General features: G+C 41.8%; 2 long non-coding RNA genes across 2 annotated transcripts in view; one reads left to right on the top strand and one right to left on the bottom strand.

Annotated features, from left to right (window-relative positions):
* Nucleotides 1-18936, bottom strand: part of LOC143667966 (uncharacterized) — a 44591-nt gene extending 25655 nt beyond the window's left edge. Inside the window, exons 1-2 of the long non-coding RNA XR_013168211.1 lie at nt 18772-18936; nt 14879-15005 (exon numbers count right to left, since the gene is read on the bottom strand). This is a non-coding gene — a long non-coding RNA (uncharacterized LOC143667966). The remainder of the gene's footprint in view (nt 1-14878; nt 15006-18771) is intronic.
* Nucleotides 18937-21368: 2432 nt separating this feature from the next.
* On the top strand, nt 21369-22927 carry LOC143667965 (uncharacterized). Its single transcript, XR_013168210.1, has 3 exons — nt 21369-21958; nt 22084-22257; nt 22800-22927. It is a non-coding gene; the product is annotated as an uncharacterized LOC143667965 (long non-coding RNA).
* Nucleotides 22928-23201: the final 274 nt, after the last annotated feature.

Below are 23201 nucleotides of genomic sequence, written 5' to 3'. Positions count from 1 at the left end.
CTGCCCGAATTCAATATACCAGAAATGGGTTAGCTCTTACGATGATGATTTATTAGCTTACAAATTTAGAGCCCTAAGCCCATGAAAATGTCCAAATTAAAGTATCAGCAAGACAACACCTTGTGTGAAAGACTACTGGCATCTGGGACCTCTGTAACATGGGAAGGTACATGGCCAGCATTTTCTGATCCTTCTCTCCTGGATTTCACTGCTTTCGGCTTCTGGTTTCAGTGGCTTCCTCTCTAAGTTCCTCTGGGAGCTTTTTCTCTAAGCTTTCTTGGGTTCATCTCTTATCATGTCATAAAGGACTCCAGTAAAAGAATTAAGATCCATCTTGAGTGGGCTGGGTCACATCTCAAAGAAATATCCTAACCAAAATGTTCCACCCACAATGGTCTGCACCCATAGGAATGGATTAAAAGAATGGCCATTTCTGGGGTACATAATGTGTTCAAACCACTACAGTTACTCTTGTAAAAGGAGTATTTTGCTGATTTCAACTTCCAGTTGTTCAATACTGGTGTATAGAAACACTAATGATTTTTGCATTTTGACCTTGAGAACTGTAACTTTGCTGAATACATTTATTAGCTCTGGTAGCTTATTTGTAGATTTTTCAGGACTTTCTAGATATAGAGTCATGTCATCTGCAAATACTAAGTTTTATTTCTTCCTTTCAAATTTAGATGCCTTTTATGTCTTTTTTTTTTTTTTGCCTAATTGCACTAGGTAGAACTTCTAGAACAATGTTGAACAACAGTGGTGACAGAGGGCATCTTTGTCTTGTTCCAGATACAGAGGGAAAGTTTCCATTTTTTTCACCATTGAGTATGATGTTACCTATGGGCTTTTCATATATACCCTTTATCATGTTGAGGGAGTTTCCTTCTATTCTTAGTTTTCTAAGTATGTTTTCAAAAAAGTCAAATGCCTTTTCTGCAACAATTAAGATGATCATGAGTTTTTCCTTTATTCTGTTAATGTGGTGTGTTTCAGTTTGCTAAAGCTGCTAGAAGGCACTAGACCTGCAATGGAATGGCTTTTAAAAATGGAATTTATTAAATTGCAAGTTTAGAGTTCTAAGGCTATAAAAATGTCTAAACTAAGGCATCTGTGGAAATATACTTTGATTCAAGGAAGGCCAATGTGTCCAAACACCTCTGTCAGCTGGAAAGGCATGTGGCTGGCATCTGCTGGAGTCTTTGGCTTCTCTTTTCAAACAGATTAAGACCCATCTTGAATGAGTGGAGACACATCTCCTTGAAAACCAGCTAATCAAAAGGTCCCACCCACAATTGGATGGGTCACATCTCCATAGAAACAACTTAATAAAAAAGATCCTACTCAACAATATTGAATGAGGATTAAAGGACATGTGCAACAATTAGAGTGAAAAGTCTGACAAGGCATGCTTAGGATTCTTGTACCTCTTTACAAATGGGCCACACAAAACCACCCAAAGTAGATTATAACACCAAGATTCAAGCACCACTCCAATGATCCTCTTCTTTTTTTTTTTTTTTTTTTTTTTTGCTTTGAGCAGTTACTCTGTTAGTTCTGGTGTTCCAAGAATCAGAAACCAAGATGGGATGAGACATACAAAGTATGAGAACATGCTTATGAAGGAGAAAGGAGCAGGAGTCATCAGGGGGAGCTTTCTGACCATCATGCAAGTCTGACATTTTTGAAAGGGGAGCAAGAAGAAAGAGCCTCAGACCACAGCACTAGTCTCAGAAAATCTTGATCAGGGATCAAAATCTTGATGGGGAACCCCTGAGCCATGGATGACTGTTAGAGGAACCTGCTTCAGCCTTGATTTCACACTCCTGCTATGCTCAGTAACTGGCTAGGAAGCCCTAGTCCTAATGACCTCTGAGTGATCAGAGGTGCAGCAGCTGAGATTGTTAGTCAGCTATGCCCCCAGCAGAGGGTCTCTTACACAGGGCAACTGAGCCAGGCACTTCTGTGTCAGCCACACTCTTTGCCTGGATACAACCAGAAGACTTCACAGCAGAGTTGGAGATTGTTCTGCAGGTAAGTGAAGAGGTTTGGTGGAAGCTAATAAGTTATTGTTTTTTTTCCTTCCTGAGTTTATAAACAAAATATAAACAGGACAAAGAATTCAGCAGATGGTGGCTTAAATATCATCTTTGCTGCTGCTAAAGAGATATTGGAGAATGTGTGTTCTATCTGCAGGCAAGTGAGTGTCTCAGAATTGAACACAGGGAAGCCAGTCTGGCAATTCTCATCACAACAGAACTCTTCAAATCACTTTTTCTCTCTGGAAAACTGACAACATTCAGTGAACAGTCTCACTTCCCAAAGGAGAGAGGAACAAGCTGAGCAATGCATATCCAGTTTACCATTCAGGGGTAAGGAAATGAGTGGGAAGAGAAGAAACAAGGGTGTTTTAACTATTGAAGCTACCTCTCCACGGAAGGAAAAATTGGGAATAGGAAGGAATGTTCTTCCCTTCTGGTTCTAATTTAAGCTTCCTCAAAAACAGAAGAGGGGGTTTCTGGGAAGATGGCAGAATAGGATAGATTGAGTTCAGCCCTGCTCCAAAGAACAGTTAGAGAAGGGATGGGAGGGTGACCGAGAAGGTGATTCCGGGGTGTAAGAGGCCTGGGAGAGTCTTCTGCACCACATAGGCAGCCCTGGTTGCAAAAGCTGAGAAACTGAGAAGAAGAGAATGGGAGACTGTCCAGCTGATGCAAACAGCCTAACACAGAAGCCCAGAAGATACAGAATAGCAGATGGGATTAATACATATAATCCAATTATATACTGCTTACAAGAAACTCATCTTAGACACAAGGACACAAATACATTGAAAGAGAAAGGATGGAAAAATATGTTCCACACAAGTTGTACCCCCCCAAAAAAAACCAGGGGTAACTATACTAATAACAGACAAAATAGACTTTAAATGTAAAGACATCATAAGAGACAAAGAGGGATACTATATATTACTAAAAGTGACAATACTCCAAGAAGAAATAACAATCATAAATGTTTATGCTTCTGATCAAGGAGCTCCAAAATACATGAGACAGACATTGGCAAAATTGAAGGGAGCAATAGATGTTTCAACAATAACAGTAGGCGACTTCAATACACCATTCTCCTATATAGATAGAATATACAGGCAAAAGTCAACAAGGAAATAGAGAAGTTAAACAATTTGATAAATGAACTAGACCTAACAGACATATTTAGGTCATTGCACCCCAAAATACCACATATACATTATTCTCTAGTGCTCATGGAACATTCTCCAAGATAGATCATATGCTATGGAACAAAACAGGTCTTCACAAATTTAAAAACATTGAAATCATTCAAACACTTTTGCTGATCACAAAATGGAGTGAACTGGATCTCAATAACCAACCACCAAAGAATGAGAATGTTCAAAAATATATGGATATTAAATAACACACTATTAAATAATCAATAGGTCAAAGAAGAAATTGCTAGAGAAATCAGTAGCTATCTGGACGTGAATGAAAATGAGAATATAACTTATCAGAACTTATGGAATGCGGCAAAGGCTGTGCTGAGAGGGAAATTTATTGCCCTAAATGCTTATATTTAAAAAACAAGAAAGAGCAAAAATAGAGGACTTAATTGCTCACTTGGAGGAACTTGAGAAAGAACAGAAAGCTATCTCCAAAGCAAATAGAATAAGAGAAGTAATGAGGATTAAAGCAGAGTTGAATGGAAGAACAAAACAACAGTAGATAAAATCAATAAAACAAAAAATTGTCACTTTAAGAAAATCAATAAAATTGATGGGCCATTAGCAAGACTGCTGAAGAAAAAAAGAGAGAGGATGCAAATAAACAAAATCAGAAATGGCAAGAGGTGCATTACCACAGACCCTGAAGAAATAAAATAAATCATAAGAGGTTACTATAAACAACTATATGCCAATAAATGAGACAAATGGACAAATTCCTGGAAACACACAAAGAAGCTACACTGACTCAGGAAGAAATAGAAGATCTCAACAAATCCAATAACAAGTAAAGAAATTCAATCAGTCATCAAAAATCTTCCTACAAAGAAAATCCCAGGGCCAGGTGGCTTCAGAAGGGAATTTTATCAAACGTTCCAAAAAGAACTAACACCAATCCTTCTCAAACTTTTCCAAAAATATATGAGGAAAAAGGAACACTATAACTCATTTTGCAAAGCTAATATCATTTTTAGTTTTTAACTTTTTATTGTGTAGTATAACATATATATATATACAGAGCAAAGAAATAAAAAAGCAATACTCTTCAAAGCACTCTTCACAAATAGTTAAAGGATAGATCCCAGAGTTTGTCATGGGCTACTATACGACCTGCTCATATTTTTTCTTCTAGCTGCTCCAGAATATAGGAGGCTAGAAGGCTTAAATATATTTTTATCATCACAGTTCACTTTTTTCCTTCCTTTTTTTGTGAAAATAACATGTATACAAAAAAGCTCTAAATTTCAAAGTGTGGCACCACAATTAGTTGGAGAACATATTTCAGAGTTTGACATGGTTTGCAATTCCACAATTTAAGGTTTTTACTTCTAGCTGCTGTAGATACTGGAGATTAAAAGAGATATCAATTTAATGATTCAGTATTCATATTCATTTGCTAAATCCTATCTTCTCTATATAACTCCACCATCACCTTTGATCTTTCCATTTCTCTCTTTAGGGGTGTTTGGGCTATGGTAATTCTAAATTTTTCATATTGGAAGGGTCTGTCACTAATATGGGGCAAGGAGAGGGAACTATCTGCTGTTCTGGGGAGGCTGGGCTAGGTTTCAAGACTTATCTCGACCAAGGACCCATCTGGAGGTTGTAGGTTTCTGGAAAGTTACTCTAGGAAGCTAATATCATTTTAATACCAAAACTGGGTAAAAATGCTATAAGAAAAGAGAACAACAGGCCAATCTCCCTAATGAACATAGATGCAAAAATTCTCAGCAAAGTACTAGCAAATCAAATCCAAGAACAGATTAAAAGAATTATACATAATGACCAAGTGGGGTTTATACCAGGAATGCAAGGGTGGTTCAATGCAAGAAAATTAATTAATGTAAAACAGCACATTAACAAATTGAAAGGGAAAAATCACATGATTATCTTGATTGATGCTGAAAAAGCATTCAACAAAATTCAGCATCCTTTTCTGATAAAAAACACTTCAAAAGATAGGAATTAAAGGTAACTCCTACAATATAATACAGGGCATATATGAAAAACCAATAGCCAGCATCATACTCAAAGGAGAGAAACTGAAAGCTTTCCCCCTAAGATCAGGAAAGAAGGATGTCCACTGTCACCACTACTATTCAACATTGTGCTAGAAGTACTAGCTAGAGCAATCAGGCAGGACAAAGAAATTAAAAGTATCCAAATTGAGAAGGAAGAAGTAAAGTTGTCATTATTTACAGATAACATGATATTGTACTTGGAAAATCTACAGCAAAGTTATTTGAGCTAACTCAAGTAATTTGTTGAGCAAATCAACAAATTCAGCAAGGTGGCAGGATATAAAATTAATGTGTAAAAAACCAGTAATGTTCCCATACACAAGCAATGACCTAACTAAGGAGTCAGTTAAGGAAAAAGTTCCATTCAAAATAGAAACTAAAAGAATCAAGTACTTAGGAATGAACTTAACTTGGGTTGTAGAAGACCGGTACACAGAAAACAACATAACATTGCTAAAAGAAATCAAAGGAGATTTACATAGGTGGAAAGACATTCCTTGTTCATAACTACAAAGGCTAACTATAGTTAAGATGTCAATTCTACCAAAACTGATCTACAGATTCAACACAGTGCCAATCAAAATTCCAACAACCTACTTTGAAGACTTGGAAAAGCTAGTTATCAAATTCATCTGGAAGGGAAAGAGACCCCAAATAGCTAAAAGCATCCTAAAAAAGAAGAACAATGTGGGAGAACACTCCCTGACTTTAAACCTATTATAAAGCCACAGTGGTGAAAACAGCATGGTACTAGCACAAAGATAGAAGTATTGACCAATGGGATTGAATTGAAAGTGTAGAAGTAGATCATGAAATCTATGGTCAACTGATTTTTGACAAGGCCTCCAAATCCAATGAACGGGGACAAAATTGTCTTTTCAATAAATAGGCATGGAAGAACAGGATATCAATAGCCAAAAGAATGAAAGAGGACCCCTACTTTACACCCTATACAAAAATTAACTCAAAGTGGATCAAACACCTAAATACAAGAACAAGCACCAGAAGACTTCTAAAAGAAAATGTAGCAAACATCTTCAAGACCAAGTAATAGGAGGTAGCTTCCTAAACTTTATACCCAAAGCACAAGCAACAAATGAAAAAATAGATAAAGGGGAACTCCTCAAAATTAAATGTTTCTGCACCTCAAAAGACTTTGTCAAAAAGTTGAAGAGGCAGCCAACTCAATGGGAGAAAATATTTGGAAATCACACATCAGAGGGAGGTTTGATATCCTGTATACATAAAGAAACCATACAACTCAACAACAAAAGAACAAACCACCCAATTATAAAATGGGCTAAAGATAAAAATAGTCATTTTTCTGAAAAGCTAATATATATGACTCAAAAGCACATGAAGAAATGTTTGTTTTCCTTGGCTATAGCAAAATGGAGATCAAGACTACAATGAGATACCACCTCTCACCCATAAGAATGGCTGCTTATTAAACAAACAGGAAACTATAAATCTTGGTGAGGATGTGGGGAAATTGGGACACTTGTGCACTGCTAGAGAGAATGTATAATGGTGTAGCCACTATGGAAGACTGTTTGGCGGTTCCTTAGGAGACTAAATATGGAGTTGCCCTATGACCCAGCAATAGCACTACTTGGTATATACCCAGAAGAGCTGAAAGCAATGGCATAACAGACATTTGCACACTGATGTTCATAATAGCATTATTCACAATTGCTAAAAGATGGAAACAAACCAAATGCCCATCAACAGACAAGTGGATTAACAAAATGTGGTATATACCTATGATGGAATATATGTAGCAGTAAGATGAAATGACATCCTGACACACATGACAAGAGGGATGAGCCTTGAGGACATAATTCTGAGTGAAATAAGCCAGACACAAAAGGACAGATACTGTATGACTCCTCTTTCATGACCGTGGTAAAGGTAAAATCAGAGACTTATAATATGGAATATAGGGGACTTAGAAATACACACAGGCTAGAGATGGGTGAATGGTTAGCTAATGAGGTTGAACGCTAATGTAAGAGAATAGATTGAAGTGAAGGCAGTTCTCTAGTGGGTCTATAAGAAATAATACCATATTGAAGGTGAACAAGATTTGAAAGGGGATGTGTATTTATGTGTACCACTGATTAACACTAGAAATATAAATTAGCTCTTGAAAGAACTATTTCAAAGGTATGATTCTTGTACAAAGAGAGTTTAAGTCCAGGGTACAGGGGAAATCTGCTATTGCGTGCTATGGACTATGTTTAACAGGAAACCATCAGCACTACCACAGCAACAGCACAGGTAAATAATGGGGGGAGGGCCAAGATTTAAGAGGAGGTTTAGGTTTCCTACTTGGTGAGAGTGTGTTTATTAATTATCTTTCTCTTGGGAACAATGAAATTATCTAAAACTGAGGGTGTTGATGGACTGTGGACTTTGCTCATTATACTAGATGCCTAATGAACGCAGGAGGCTAAAGGATGCACTGACTGAGAAGTAGATTGGTAAACAATGGTGGGTACATATGATCAAATATTGTGCTGCTACATAAAGGAACAAAGTCGTGAGGGATGCAATGATGTGAATGAACCTGTGAGACATTTGGTGAGACAAAATAAGCCAGAAATGAAAGAGCAATTACTGTATGGTCTCCTTTCAAAAATGTTTATAACAAAACAGGGGCCTAGATTGTAAGCTCTTATAGCAGACACATTTAGTCTGGAGTGGTAATTGTTATTTCTGGATTTTGAGAGGCTGTTAAATATATAACCTGGTACTTAGAGATAAGATGAAGCCAATCAAGTCGGGGTTAAAGTAATTCACAGCAATGTCGGGGTAAGGAAGACATTGTCTATATTTTAGAACTACACATACTCTTTGAGGCCAAAGGAATAAAAGTTTATATAGTCTGGAACCTAAATTTTCTATAGCACATAATCTAACTCCACCTCTCTGTATAGCTCATTTGACAATTGAAACACAGCCAGTCTAAAATAAGAAAGAGGGCCTTTAATCCTGTATAGCTTAATGTAATGCCTGGATGCCTCCTAGAATATATTACATAGGTAATAAAAAAATATTGGCAAAGTCCCTTGAGGGATGGGAGAAAAAATACAGAACTATTAAACTTTACCACCAGGAAATCCCCTGACACTGTGTCAAGCTTTAGGGACACCCAAATCCATAGGCCAAGCTCTTGATCTTGAGGCTTACTCTTGTAAAGCTTATGTAGGGAGTGGAGAACTTTAGCCTAGCTATAGGTATGCCTAAGAGTTACCTCTGGAGGTACTCTTTTGCTACTCAGTGTGGTCTCATTCTCTCTAAGTCCAACTCTGCAAGTGAAATCATTGCCCTCCTCCCTACATGGGGACATGACATCCAGTGGTGAAAGACTCCAAGGGATGAATCCAGACCTGGCACCATAAGATCAACAATTCCATTCTGACCAAAAGGGGGAAAAGAAGTGTAACTAATAAAGTATCAGTGGCAGAGGAGTTCAAATAGAGTCTAGAGGATACTCTGGAGGTTGCCCCTAGGCAAGCTTCAGATAGACCTTGCTACCTATCATAACCTGCTTACCCTCAATCAGGACCATTCCAGCCAATCCTAAAGAACACCTAGAACACTATATAAGATTCCACAAGGGTTCCATGCACTAGAGTAACTTTTCAGAAACCTACAACCTCCAGATGGGTCCCTGGACCAGATAAGTCCTGAAGCCTAGAGGGCCCAGCCTCTCCAGAATATCATATAGTTCCCTCTCTCTACCCTATATTAGTGACAGCCCCTTCCAACATGAAAAAGTTAGAATAGCCATAGCCCAAACACCCCTAAAGAGAGGGAGAGAAAGATCAAAGGCTATGGTGGAGTTATACAGTGATGATAGGATTTAGCAAATGAATATGATTGCTGAATCATGAAAATGATATCTCTTTTAATCTCCAGTATCTTAGAGGAGATAGATGTAAAAGCCTAAAATTGTTAAATTGTAACCCATGCCGAACTCTGAAATATGTTCTACAACTACTGTGGTGCTGTGTTTTGAGATTTATTGTTTTTTTGTATATATGTTATTTTTCACAAGAAAATTTTTAAAAATTGATTGTAATGATAAAAAATATTTATTCCTTTTAGCTTCCTATGTTTTGGAGCAGCTAGAAGGAAAAATCTGAGAGGATTGTATGGTAGCCTATGATAAACTCTGGGATTTGTCCTGTAACTGCTTCTTTAAGAGTGCTTTGAAAATTATTGCTTTTTTCTTTCTTTGCTGCATATATAAATTATGTTATACAATTAAAAAGTTAGCTAACTAAATAAAAATATATATATATAATGCTTAGAAATAACATAGTCTGTAATTAGAGTCTCTGATAAATAATGTGATCTTCTTTTTGTCTGTAACAAACTGTTCTTGTCCCATCCTCTGGACTTACTAGAATCTCCCTAATTTTACCCTGTTTGATCTTTTCATCTTCACTCACCTTAACTTCTAGCCCATGTATGTGCTTTGCATGCAAATGATATTAATTTATATCAAATTATAAGTTCTGCAAACATCACAATATGAATCTTATGGAAGTATCATGAGCATTAAATGAGCTAAAGCCAAAAAACAAACAAAGAAAAACCAGCAAAACAGCAGATGAGGACTTGAGTACAAAAGATTTATTTCTGGTCTCAGGAGATACATGTGAGGGAGTGGGCAAAATGAGATGGGAAAGAAGGTGAGGTAGACTGGATTCTCTAGAAGCAGATGCTAGGCAGACTATGGATTCAAGATATTTTAGAACATCCATGAAAGGACGGAAGGACAGTCAAACTATAAAACAGTTCTGATAAAACCTCAGCTAACCTGGAGAGGAGATTTGGAGTGAGTATCACCCATTAGTATCACCTCACATGGGGCCAGAATGCCCAGGCTTTACACCCATATCTTACCCACTCACAGGATGTGGGCTTCCCAGGAAGGATGATTCTCTGCCTGAGACAGAACCTGAAGCATATGACAGCTTGAGGGCTACTGCTAGTCACAGTGCCTCCAGAAGGGCAGCAAGTTCTTTCTTGAAGGGAGATCTGAACGGTACATTTCCTTGTCTACCACAGGAGGAAAGCCAATATAATGTATGTTGAATAGGATTCTGCTGTGGCAGCCAAGATTTAATTTCACTGGGGACTCTGAGATTCTGTTGAGTTATGTCCCAGGATTGCTCCATCAAAGGATGGGGAAGGATATAAAACTTTAATCCTATTAGGGGCAGGAGTTTGTGCAGTTTAAGTTGCGCTTAGAGCAATCTTCGACTTTCCGTAGAGAAACAGTGTTTAATGTGTAAGAATAAAAGTTAAATTTGAGGAGGTGTTTGAAATTCTTACTAGTCATCCAGCAGTGCAATATTAACTCTACACTACATATGGTAGAGGAATCTTTAAATTGGACTTTGAGTGCCCCAAGGTCACTGTGGGCTGTCCTATTGGAGCCCAACTCTCCCCCAACCTCTCCTGTCTGGTGTGATCTACAGAAATGAAATATACAGATGAATGGCCATAGGAACATTTCTAAAAGCTGAGCCTCTTGTATGGCCCATAGCTTCTAAATCAAAGGCTTTAGAAATTCTACTCTTGCATAATACAAGCCTTTAGTGATTTCTGAGCCACAGCAAATGCCAGCAGGACTGTTGTTTTCCCTAGGAGTTTAAAGGTCTATTCCTTCCCTGGGTGAAGTCAGGACACCATGGGTCTAGTGGAGTGAAAGGCTTAAAGAGCTGGCTGGGTGGGCAGACTCTTTAAAGAACTTCTGGGAGAGGAAGACTCTTTAAAGAACTTGTCTGGAAATGAAACTCTCTTGGACCAGTCTCCTGCATACTCTGCCCTGAGGGTTAATATTGTACAAACCATCTGCTCTCTCCTTCACATAGTTTGTGTTACCCAGTTGATTGTTTTTCCTCTTGGATAAAAAGCATGACTTAATTTGGGATTATGCTTCCCTTTTAGCAATGTTCAGTCCCAGCAGCCTGCGTGGGGTAATTTGGCTAAGAGTCAACATAGTTACAATTTGCAATTGGCATATTTTTCATGCTCAGGAAACTATATATTGTATAATGTAAAGAACTTGTGAAAAACAAAACAGGATCCTGTCATTGTACTACTATATGAATATCACAGAAATAAAATGTTAATACAGGTATATACCTAGCCTTTTAACCTTTCTAATTTTCCCCTGGAACTCTTACATCCCAAACTGTGCCAAATCACCTGACTCCTGGACTTTACTAGACAGAGTGAGTCAAGAATGAAGGAAAAGTAATATTTAATCTGAAATTCAAAGCATGCTCCCACCCCATCTTCTGCATTTCAGTAAATGGCACCATAATTTCCCTCACCCTTTATAACCAAGCTGTCAGCAAGTCCTGCAGAATCTTATTCCAAAATATCTGTAATCATCCCATTCCTTCATCTTGCTGCCACCTTTCTCACCTAATTGGTCTCCCTGCATCCATTTTTGTTCCTCTCAAGTAATTTTGTTCAAAGCACTCAGCGTGATCTTTTTTAGAGACAAATTTATTTATGCCATCCCTCAACTTAAACATGTCATTGAACTCCCATTGCCCTTAGAATTAAATTGAAGCTTTCTAGACACTACAAAACTCCTCATGACCCAGTTCTTATCTGCCTCTTTGAATTGTTTATTGAGTGGTAAGGAAATTTGGGTATTTATTCATCCATTCCCATTACTTTTCATTTGAGGGTCACTTCTAGGAATATTGACTCCCTGACGCTTCTAGTCTTCCCCGTATTAAAGCAAACATTACCCCCATTGCCTGAACTTCCTGCAGAGTCCTCTCAATCTATCCCATTATATGAAGCAAAGCTTTCTGGGTTATGCAACAAAGAGGTCAGATAAGTATCTTCATGTCTAACCTCTTGGGAATTCCAAAAGCCCTCCCAGTGTTATATATCTTTCTTTTCTTTTCTTTCTTTTTTTTTTTTTTTAACTTTTTTATTGTATAGTATAACATATATACAAAGCAAAGAAATAAAAAAGCAATAGCTTCCAAAGCACTCTTCAACAAGTAATTACAGGACAGACCCCAGAGTTTGTCATAGGCTACCATACCATCCTCTCAGATTTTTCCTTCTAGCTGCTCCAGAATATAGGAGGCTTAGGCTTAAATATTTTTTTATCACCACAATTGACTTTTTAGCCTTCTTTTTTGTGAAAAAAATAATATGTATACAAAAAAATCAATAAATTTCAAAGCACAGCACCACAATTAGTTGTAGAACATATTTCAGAGTTTGACATGGGTTGCAATTCCACAATTTTAGGTTTTTACTTTGAGCTGCTCTAAAATACTGGAGACCAAAAGAGATATCAATTTAATGATTCAGCAATCATATTCATTTGTTAAATCCTATCATCACTGTATAACTCCACCATCACCTTTGATCTTTCTATCCCTCTCTTTAGGGGTGTTTGGGCTATTGGCCATTCCAACTTTTTCACGTGGGAAGGGGCTGTCAATAGTATGGGGTAGGGAGATGAAGCTATCTGATGTTCTGGCGAGGCTGGGCCCTCCAGGTTTCAGGACATATATGGTCCAGGGACCCATGTGGAGGTTGTAGGTTTCTGGAAAATTACACTAGTGCTATACATTTTTCTTAGTGGTAGGAGGAGAGGTTTTACTGGCATACTCCAGACCACTGGAGCCCTAAAAACTTCAATGATGTGGCAGGCATATACATCCTTGTAAGGTTTATCTCTTACCATCTGGTATGCTTGTGACTTCACAGGCTATCCAGAATCCTTACCACTTCCTACTCTTCAAGTCAAATTAAAATGATGTTCTGTATGTTAAAACACTGAATGAAGTTGAACGTGAGAATGATAGTGGGAGGAGGGCTGGGGGCACAAATGAAATCAGAAAGAAAGATAGACAATAAACACTGAGATGGTATAATCTAGGAATGCCTAGAGTATATAATAATAGTGACTAAATGTACAAATTTAAAAAATGTTTTTGCATGAGGAAGAACAAAGGAATGTCATTACTGCAGGGTGCTGAAAATAGATGATAATTAATATTTTAAAATTTCAACTTATGTGTGAGACTAAAGCAAAAAAATGTTTATTTGGTACAAAATTTATATTTTGACTAGTGCATTTCCTAATATAACATATGTAGACAGCTTAATTGAACACCATAAGTACATGGAACCTTGAGTAGGACATGAGATTTTGTGGGTATGTATTTTTGTGGGTATGCATCACCAGCGTGATGCCCCGATAAATCCCAGAGTGATTTGAACAGTGAATAAAAATGTATTTGCAAAGTGCCCTTCAGGAAATGGTGAGAAAGGGGGAAAATTCAATTCTCCAAGTTGAATTCTTGATATTCTCACAAGCAGTGTGGACAACCAAAGCTATAGGCTGAGCCCCCAGTCTTGGGGTTTGTTAATATGAAACTTAGCCCCACAAAGGATAGGTCAAGCCTACTTAAAATTAGGTCTTAACATCACCCCAACAGAGCCTCTTTTGTTGCTCAGATGCGGCCTCTCTCTCCAGCCAACACAACAAGCAAACTCACCACCCTCCCCCTGTCTACATGGGACATGACTCCCAGGGGTGTGGACCTTCCTGGCAACATAGGACAGAAATCCTATAATGTGCTGAGACTCAGCATCAAGGGATTGAGTAAACCTTCTCGACCAAAAGGAGAAAGAGCAAAATGAGACAAAATAAAGTGTCAATGGCTGAGAGATTCCAAACAGAGTCAAGAGGTAATCCTGAAGGTTATTCTCACGCATTAAGTAGATATCACCTTGTTAGCCAAGAGGTAATGGAGAGGCTGGAGGGAACTGCCTGAAAATGTAGAGCTGTGTTCCAGTAGCCATGTTTCTTGAAGATGACTGTATAATGATATAACTCTCACAATGTGACTGTGATTGTGAAAACTTTTTGTCTGATGCTCCTTTTATCTACCTGGTCAACAGATGAGTAGAACATATGGAATAAAAATAAATAATAGGGGTAACAAATGTTAAAATAAATTTAGTTTGAAATGCTAGTGATCAATGAAAGGGAGGGGTAAGGGATATGGTATGTATAAATTTTTTTCTGTTGTCTTTTTATTTCTTTTTCTGAATAGATGCAAATGTTCCAAGATATGATCATGATGATGAATATGCAACTATGTGATGATATTGTGAATTACTGATTATATATGTAGAATGGAATGATCAAAATTTAAGAATGTTTGGTTTTTTTTGGTATTTAAAAAAAATTTTTTTTTTAAATAAAAAATGATGTTCTTTGGGTGACCAAACAATGGAAGTTTCCTTTAACAGAGAGCATGGGACAAGAATATAATATGTACTTCTGTGCCTTCTAAGTGAATGCAAACTGATTCCAATCCTCTTTCCTAATAGAAATTATGAAGCTTTCAATGGATAAATAGGCACATGCCAAGAGCCACATACCAAATATAATTGCTGATCTATTCCAGTAAAGATGCACATAAGGCACAATGGCTTGATAAGGTTTACATTAGTCTGACATTACCCAACAGCATACCTATTTTTTAAAGGGGTGACATGGTGATTTATATAGGAATATGATAATGACTACCCCTGCATCCTTTACGTTTTTAGTGGTGCCAATAATCACTGCAATACCAGGAAACCAGGATACGATTTGCTTCAGATCCACTAATCTGGCTGGGGTGGGCAGATTAAGGAATTTTCGCTTTATCCTTCATTTAGTACTCTCCCTGTACAGAAAAAAGAGTCAGTATGAATATTCTGCTTGGTGTTAAATATTTCTATCTCAATTATGTGTGGAAGGACCAGGAAATTGACCACAAGATGATTTCATAGACCCACTGGACCAATTTTGAGATAGAATTGACATTTTGCATCTCCTGGTATCAATGTATTCAATCCCTGTGTTCCATAGCTCTCAAAATATCTGGATATTCCCATTTTTTTCCCTATGGTAAATAAGCATTGGAACCTTAGGGGAAGAATTGGAAGAATCATTACTGTATCTACTTGGTATGGTGTTCAAAGTCCTTGCTCAAAGGGGACTTGGCTTCTTTGTCAATTGATAAGCTCAGGGTCTGAGAACTAAATGGCATCTGGAAAATGGATAAGGAATCATGATTTTTTTGTGTTGTTTGATATTAGCCCTCTGCTTGCCTGCTCTTGAGTTTCTTTGGTTATGTAAGTCAAGTAATACCAATGTTTGCTGTCTATGTATTTTTCCCAAGGATCACTACTGCCACTAATCCCTATAGATTAGAGCCCCTGGTTGCCATTTTGAACCTTGTTTTTTGCAGTAGTTATTTCCACCTCGCACTGGATGGTTCAATGATGCCTTTTTTGCTGTTAATATTTCTAGAAACCACGAATTCCCATTGACACTTGGCACCCCAGGTCCATGGTAGTTTCCCCTTCCACCAAGTCTGACCTATAGAGGACACCTGTCATTGTGAGCATCTCTATGGTGCCAGAGATCCCTTACTAGCATGTGCCTTAGTTCTGTAAGAGTGCTCTTCTCCCTCCCATGGAATATGACCACCTGATGGGTTTTCTGGTCTTCTTTAATAAGTTCATACTAGCACGGCCACTCCTTTAAGACTTTTGACTCCTTCCTCAATACTCTACCAAGTTAGTCTAGCTTCTCCATCTCAGCACTCTTGCCATCATTATTTTCAGTCTTCCACAATCAAATCAAGCAGTAAACTAGAATTTAAGTTTCAGGCAACTGGTGCTGAGTCATTCAAGAGTACCTCCCTAACCTCACAATAAATTATTTCTTATCTAGCTTTATATTCCACTCCTCCCCATTCCAGCACCCTTCAAATTTATTCCCAGGCAGATGCTTCTCCATTTATGCCAGTACATATTAGTCAGGTCCTGAAGCTATTTTGGTGAATAACATTTTTCCTCCTAAAGTATAGATGATACCTCCTTAATAGGGCCATACTAGGTCTTGATCCTCATTATTAGCATAGAAACTATAAGAAGACCTTCTCACAGTTTTAATATATTTAGAAGGGCAAGTATCATCCTGCAAGGCATCTGCTTTTTAGGTGAGGCCTTGGCATGTTTCCATGTAATAGAAAGTTATTGTCCTCTAGCAAGAGACCATGAGCATTTATGCCAGCCTCTGAATATTCAGGGGAATCTGGGCATTTAGAGGTCTTAAGTGAATCTTCCCTGGTATAACTATTTCTTACTTACTCCTTTCTCAAAAGGCCAGGATTTAGCAGAGATTTGCTGGGACTGTGAATTCATCCTTACTTATAATTCTGCAATTTCACAATCATGTCTTAGGCCTGATTTTCATAAATCTGCTTTCAAACTGCAGAAGATGATCTCCTTAAATGCTGTTAGGGAGGCCTTCTGGCTTTCATATTATGGCTGAGTTGGTAGTTAGCTGGCCTAACTACCTTAAAATTTAATGTTCAGGCAACTGGTGCTGAGGAAATGAACGTCATTTTCTTCTCTGAGAGTATCTGAGGTACTTAGCAACCAACCATATCCGTGGTCCTGAAACTTATTGCCCTGATATCTAAAATAAGTCCCCAGACTCACCAGCTGTTGTTGTCTCTGCAGTTTAGGTATAGTTGAAGCTTCCCATTTTGGTCAAATAGATCATTTTTCTAAGGTATATAATGGATGTTTTTGGTGCCTGTTTTGGTTTCTAGCATGATGAAAACAGATACCATGAAATATGTTGGCTTAAACAGTTGGGAATTTATTAGCTCAGAGTTTGAGGCCATGAGAGTGTCCAAATCAAAACAGCATCAAGAAGATGCTTTCTAAGGTGACATGAAGACCCAGTCAAATAATGAACTGATGTGGCCATAAGCCAAGGAAGCTGGTCATAATGTGACTATAGACTAGGCCATGAGCATGTTCTGTCCTAGGCACTTCTGATCTCCACAGATGATAATGATCATGAAGAATAGATAATGTCTTTCTATTATTTCACACCACTGCGTTCACGCTAATTTGTTACTGCAGCCACAGTAAACTGATACCTTCGGTAAAAGACTTTTCCACAGGACTCAGAACTTTTACTGCACAAACCTGTCTGACCTACTCAAAATAATCTTCAACCTGTTTAGGCCGAACATCCTGACACACTGAAAGACCCAGACACAAATCCACCCTCCCCGGAAGCATCGAATGCATTTCAAAATGGACATTTTACACCCCCTAAACTACTCCTTTTGATTCCTTGATGTTCCCAGATAATACACCAGAGACTGGGGCCCCTTAATGGCCTTCTACCATGCACAACATCATGGTTTCATCCTGATTTGGAAGGAGTTCGGAAATACAGCAACAGGGTGACAGTGGAGGCCAAATTACCCCTTTCCTTTTTGGAAACCTTGGTTCAGAAACTTACATTCCTGTGACAGTCCAGGTGTTATAACTGAACCCTGGAAATGGTCAGATTTAAGAACTAGCAATTCACAAGGCTGCAGAAACAGAAGAAACCCATGGTAAGCCTCAAGGAAGAGAAGAGAATGAGTTGAGGCAAAGCAGGTCCAGCTACAAACTCTTCCCATAGTTTTCCAGGTAAGTCACTTGACCATTCCAGAGGCAGGGTGAAAAGAGAGGAACAGAGCTTGGAAGACCCTAAAGAGCTCCCTTGGCAGGACTGAAACCCCAGGGGCAGGGAAGGCAGAGTCCTGCACTGTCTTTTACCCCCAAACACAATGCAAAAGAAATCAGAAATCTCTTTCACCCTGACTTATGCTTGGTACCCTAATGGCTGGAGACGAGAGCAAAAAACATCTTGATTCGCTGCTAATAAAAACCCTGTGAAAGCAGATTCTACCACACACCTCAAAGGAAGGATGCTGACCTCTATTCTTCAAGTACTTCTTGCCAAGTGTACTGCCAACATTCTTAATATTTCAGCTACATATGCCCTATGGCAAAGTCATGCGTGCTTTCCTGATGTGAAAGTGGAATGTATCTATGGGAATAAGGGAAAGCATGAGAAGACATGTATCAAACTTTCGGAAATGACTCTATTGAGGCCAATCTCTGCTACCACTTATTACAGGTGAACCTTGGTCAACAGCATGAATGCACTTTCTCTTCTGTATCTGGAAAGGGATCAGAAATCAGACCAGTTCCAAATTGTGCAGCCAGGCTCGATTGGAAGAGAAATCCAATGCCCAATGGTGCTCTGTTGGCAAGTGAGCGTTCCCGCTCCACATCTTCTGAGGAGACTGGAGCAGACCATTGCGCACCAAGTTGGGCTCATGAGTTGAGCCAAAGAAGCGCACCTAGTAAGGTAATGCATGTGCTCTTTAGAGGCATGTCATGGTGTGCAATACTGCGTGTATTATTCTGTCAAATGCCTACATGATGAGAAGGTAGTACAGTCTCTTCATTAAAGGAATGAGCTCGGGGATCCTAGAGCCTGGCTGAGCTCCTCTTTTGGGCATTGCCACTTGTGTGACCCAAGAAGAGGTATTGTTTTCACCGAAGGGGTCCAAGGAAGTGAAGTACCTGGAAAGGATGCTGTGTGCAGTGCAGGATCTGGGCAGGTCAAGGGATGGCATGTCCTCCCCAGAACGTTTCGCAGCCCCATTGGGCCTTAACTGTTGCCCTTTGGCATCTTTTCTCCCACACCTTCTTTCGCACCCATCCCTGTCCCTCACGCACCCTCCCGCTGTCAAGTGCCCTCTCCCTGCCAGGCGTCCTCCCCCCACGTCACCTGCCCTGCCCATGTCACGTGCACCCTCCCATTGTTACGTGTCCTGGTGATGCTGCTGTCACATGGCTCTGGCTTAACGGTGCCATTTGGGTCTTTGCCTTGGAGGAGTTGGATGCTAGGCAACCGCTCTCGTGGTTCACACTCCACTCCCTCGATTGAAATTGCCCTTCATGGGGAATACACTGACCAAGCTACTATGCCCCCTGGCGCACAGCCGCTGCCCTGGGCCCAGCGGTCGCCCACCTGTTCATCCCTCCCGTTGTGTTCCACTGGTGGTAGGTCGTGAGCATCCTGCTGCCCCTGCGCCTCTCTCCAGCCCTGTGCGCCGGCTCTTCAACCAGGGTCGCCGGAACTCACAGTCTGGGTTTGACATCCCCCCAAAGAGGAACTATCCCATCCAGCTGAGCCAATGCTCTTCTCTAGGGGTACGTCCATCTGTGTTCAGAGAGAATCCTCGGAAGAAGCTGCGGCTGTCTCCTCGAAATTCCAAGATGCTCGGCCCCTCTTCTGGGACAGTGAGGATTCCTCGTCCAGGGCACAGATGGACTCTCGTGTGTTTTCCACCTGCACAGGCTGACGTCCCCTGTAGGCCAGTGCCATCCAGCCACCTCCTGCATCCCTGTCTAAAGGAGGACGAACTGAGGAGCCCAGGAGACCGCAGCAAATGGTTGACCATAGAGGAGGAGGATCACACAGAAACCAGAGAGCAGGAAGGTCAGAGAAGGGCACCCCAGAGCGGTGAGGATATACCTTCCACATCCATGCCGCTGGAGACAGAGAGAATGGTCCCTTCCTTACAGTGCAGCTCTGATCCTCTTAAGGAAAGGTCTCTTGGAAGATGTGATCCAGGTGCAGCAGGGGTCCCTGGCCCAGTCTCGCCCTGTCCCCTGTTTCCGAAGGGGCTGCACCATCAGCTGGATGAAGGCCATCAGCTCAGCTCTCCAGGTTCACAGCCAGGGAAGGAGACATCGGCAGAAAATCCTGCAGCTATTTCATCAAGCAGCACTCCTCCTCCTCCCACACCTGCCAGATGCAGACACTCTAAAAGGAAGCTGGTGATGCCACTGCCACTGCCACTGCCACTGCCACTGTTGTGGGGTGGAGGTGAACTGCCCCCACCTCAGAAGCTTCCCCGGGTAGCCAGCCCTGAAGATACAGACTTGGAGAGGAAGACTGAGCCAAAACAGGACAATACCATCTTGGAGGAGAATGGAATTGAGGGCACGACAGAGGGCAGTGTCGCTGAGCCTGCCCCTTCTTTCTCTCTGCCTGCTGCACAGAATGCAGGGGCCTTGACCCAAGTCACGGTCACCCTGCCGATTCCGGCCAGTTCCTCCACAGCAGTAGCTGATTTGAGTGACCCCCATGCCAGGTCCCCAGCCCTGTCTAGCCCTGTACCTCCCCCTACACCAACTAGTCCTGACCAAATACCAGTTCCTACCTCGCCTCTGGCTGTTCCCACACAATCCCTGTCTCTCTTTAGATTCAATCCCCTCCCTCCGGTTCCCCTTCCTGAGAACAGTGGCCCTCCACCCTTACTTGCAGTTCCTACACCTTTGACGTCTCACCTCCCTACACCTCCTAGCCCCTTAACCCTCTTCTCCAATCATACCACCCTCAGAAATCAGTCACCCACCCCTATGTGTGTAGACCCCATGCCTTTAATCTTACTACCTTCAGAAATCAGTCACCACCCCTATGTGTGTAGACCCCGCGCCTTTAATCTTACCACCCTCAGAATCAGTCACCCACCCCTATGTGTGTAGACCCCGTGCCTTTAATCTTACCACCCTCAGAATCAGTCACCCACCCCTATGTGTGTAGACCCCGCGCCTTTCATCTTACCACCCTCAGAATCAGTCACCCACCCCTATGTGTGTAGACCCCGCGCCTTTCATCTTACCACCCTCAGAATCAGTCACCCACCCCTATGTGTGTAGACCCCGTGCCTTTAATCTTACCACCCTCAGAATTAGTCACCCACCCCTATGTGTGTAGAGCCCGTGCCTTTCATCTTACCGACCCCACCCATAGTCCCTGGCACCAGCACCTCTGGCTTCACCAGCCAGCCCATCCTTGCTCCCATGGCCTCTTCCACCACCACCACGGCCAGCCCATTTCCACCCCGGGCCTCCCAGCCTGCCTCAGACTCTGGGGAAACGGCTATGGACACCAGTCCCCCTTCCCTGGCTGTCATTTTCAGGTCTCCCCCAGGCCCCATTGGGAATTCCTTCCAATTTCCCCAAGCCCATCAGAGTATGAACTGGACCCCCTCTGCAAAGGCGCCTGGCTCCATAGGCCCATGTGCATCTAAGGGCAGTGCACCCACCTCAATCTTCACCCCTCCTTTTGGCTCAGGAATCACGCCTCAGCCCATCTTTGGGGACCCTCCAGGACAGCCGCTGAGAGCCGCTTTTGGCGGTCCTTCTGTCTTCACTGGCTTCCCCATCACTGCATCTCTGGCCACCTTCTGTCCAGCTGGCAGCATTTTGGCACACCCAGCGTCCAAGGCTGCATCTGATCCTGAGCCTATGGACACCACACCCGCTTCGCAGGCTGTCATCCATCACCAGTCTCCTCCCGTCTCCTGGAAGAACATCTTGCCACTTCTCAATGCCCTTCCTACTTCTACAAACACACAGCGGAATGGCAGCACTGCCTGAAGCCAAGTCTGCACTGGCTTGACGTCACAGCCAGTCAGGACCCCAGCTGCAACTTACACCTTACCATTTGGACCAGGAGCTGCTCCTCAGCCCACGTTTGGGGTCTCCATCGGGCAGCAGCTGGGAGCCACCAGCTTTGGCCCCACTTACTCTCTGGCAAACTTGGCAGCACCACCACAAGCTGCAGGCATAAGCTCTCCTGCTGCCCAGCCACCCAGGAGCAGCATGACAGAACCACTGTTTTCAGGACTCACACCCCCACCTTTCACCTTTGGGATCCCTGTCGGCACCAAGAGGGCCTATGGAAACAACACAGGTGCTGCTGCCAATGACACAAACCTGACTCCTGGCTTTGCTACTGCCACGGGGATGCCCAGCACTGGGGATAGCAGCTCTTTGCACTGGGTGCAAAGACTGATAGAGGACCACTTGTCTTTACAGGACCTGCAGCCCTGAAGGGAATGACAGGCTGTGGGGTCAGTGTGCCCGCCCCACGACCCAGTTCCATGTCTGGAGCTCTGAACTTTGGGGAAAGGCCAAGCGGTAGAGACAGCATCACTTCTGTTCCACAGACACCAACCATCCAGGGTATGCCTAGTGCAAGAGCAGTGGGAGGTGTGAGAACACAACATGGGCACGGGGACCCTTTAGTTCCCTCTTTAGACCAAGGGAACTGGAGTCCACCTGGCCGAAATTCAGGTGGTTCAATGGGAGGAGATGGCAGCACTGCTGGGCCAGGAGGCCCTTTAGTTCCCTCTGCCCATCAAGGGACCCGGGGCCCACCTGCCCAAAACACAGGTGGTTCGCTGGCAGGACACAGCAGCACAGCTGTGCATGGGGGCACTTTAGTTCCCTTCACCCATCAAGGGTCTTGAGGCCCACCTGGCCAAAAGACAGGTGGGTCAGAGGGCGGACACAGCAGGACAGCTGTGCTAGGGGGCCGTTCTGTTCCCTCTATCCACCAAGGGACTTTGGGGACACCTGCCCAAACTACAGGTGGGTTGGTGGGAGGAGACAGCAGCACAGCTGTGCTAGGGGGCCCTTTCACTGCTGGCTTTGGTGGAAACGACTGACCTTTGCATGGGCAAGTGAGGAAGAAGCCTCGCCTTGGTGAACCCCCATCACCTATCCAGGTCTCAAGGAGACATTTCTTTCAGCCCAAGACACAGCATCTTGGCAAGGTAGAAGCAAAATTCACTTCGGGAACATTGATTATCTGATGTCCTTTCGGAATGGGCTTTCCACGTCTGCAAAGAAGCTCCCATCCTAGTGCTGCTGAACTCAACCTGCTCAATCTCCATATTGATATATAAATGCGTTGTTGCTAATTTCCTCCGCTCGTGTGTCTTTGCTCTTTGCGTCAACTGTGGAGGAAGGACTGGCTGATACAAGTGGTGATGTGTTGAGACAGACCTAGCTAAAAAAAAAAAAAAGAAGAAGATGCTTTCTTCCCAAAGACCAGCTCCTGGTGATCCTTGGCTCTTCAGCCACATGGTACATGTTGGAATTTGCTGGTGACTTTTCTCTTTTAGATTTCATTGCTTTCAGCTTCTGGCTTC

Source organism: Tamandua tetradactyla, chromosome 24 (genome assembly GCF_023851605.1).
Source record: "Tamandua tetradactyla isolate mTamTet1 chromosome 24, mTamTet1.pri, whole genome shotgun sequence".
NCBI classification, from domain to species: Eukaryota; Metazoa; Chordata; class Mammalia; order Pilosa; family Myrmecophagidae; genus Tamandua; species Tamandua tetradactyla.
The sequence above is the reverse complement of the archived record's forward strand: the minus strand, read 5'-3'. Positions and strand labels throughout refer to the sequence as shown.